The sequence below is a fragment of the Oncorhynchus masou genome, unplaced genomic scaffold (assembly GCF_036934945.1).
Source record: "Oncorhynchus masou masou isolate Uvic2021 unplaced genomic scaffold, UVic_Omas_1.1 unplaced_scaffold_16562, whole genome shotgun sequence".
Taxonomy (NCBI): domain Eukaryota; kingdom Metazoa; phylum Chordata; class Actinopteri; order Salmoniformes; family Salmonidae; genus Oncorhynchus; species Oncorhynchus masou.
The window spans coordinates 1,542-2,619 of record NW_027006684.1 but is presented as its reverse complement, the minus strand read 5'-3'; the positions used below and the strand labels follow the sequence as shown (position 1 = coordinate 2,619).

Below are 1,078 nucleotides of genomic sequence, written 5' to 3'. Positions count from 1 at the left end.
CTTGCTTGTATGTTTATGTGTGGGGGCTGGGGTCAGTTTGTTATATCTGGAGTACTTCTCCTGTCCAATTCGGTGTCCTGTGTGAATCTAAGTGTGCGTTCTCTAATTCTCTCCTTCTCTCTCTCGGAGGACCTGAGCCCTAGGACCATGCCCCAGGACTACCTGACATGATGACTCCTTGCTGTCCCCAGTCCACCTGGCCGTGCTGCTGCTCCAGTTTCAACTGACCTGAGCCCTAGGACCATGCCCCAGGACTACTTGACATGATGACTCCTTGCTGTCCCCAGTCCACCTGGCCGTGCTGCTGCTCCAGTTTCAACTGTTCTGCCTTGTATTATTCGACCATGCTGGTCATTTATGAACATTTGAACATCTTGGCCATGTTCTGTTATAATCTCTACCCGGCACAGCCAGAAGAGGACTGGCCACCCCACATAGCCTGGTTCCTCTCTAGGTTTCTTCCTAGGTTTTGGCTTTTCTAGGGAGTTTTTCCTAGCCACCGTGCTTCTACACCTGCATTGCTTGCTGTTTGGGGTTTTAGGCTGGGTTACACAACTACTACTTTCCAGAATGTTGATAAATATATTCCAGAATTGAGTGGCATAGTGGCCAAGCGGTAAGGCGTCGGTCTTGTAAACCGAAGATCATGGGTTCAAATCCCATCTGTGCCTTACTGAAAGATAGCTGGTACCATGGGATGGTTCTTTCACTGGATGACTTTGAAGAAAAAAAACGTTTTCTCAAAATGGCAATACTGCTAATTATATAGTAAGGGGGTATGCCTCTACGGTAGAGCTAATACTTGAAATGCATGCGCTCTGAAGTTAATCCCCAAATTCTCTGATGAGTATATTTAGTTGTGAAATTAGCTTTTGCACAACTCTACTTTCCAGAATGTAGACATTTTAAGAAGGAAATAGATGTGCAAAGTCATCTGTTTTTGTAAACTGAAGCACATGGGTTCAATCCTGGGTTCAAGCCTTGTTCGACGTTTATGGAAGCTAGATGATATTATGGAAATGTACTTTCATTAGAACAGTGTAAAGAAAGGGTCAATTGTATTGATTTGGCCACTACG

The 1,078-nt window shown here is 44.9% G+C and overlaps 1 non-coding gene across 1 annotated transcript; it reads left to right on the top strand.

The window, feature by feature from the left end:
* Positions 1 to 599: 599 nt before the first annotated feature.
* trnat-ugu (transfer RNA threonine (anticodon UGU)) lies at positions 600 to 671 on the top strand. Its single transcript has one exon. It is a non-coding gene; the product is annotated as a tRNA-Thr (tRNA).
* Positions 672 to 1,078: the final 407 nt, after the last annotated feature.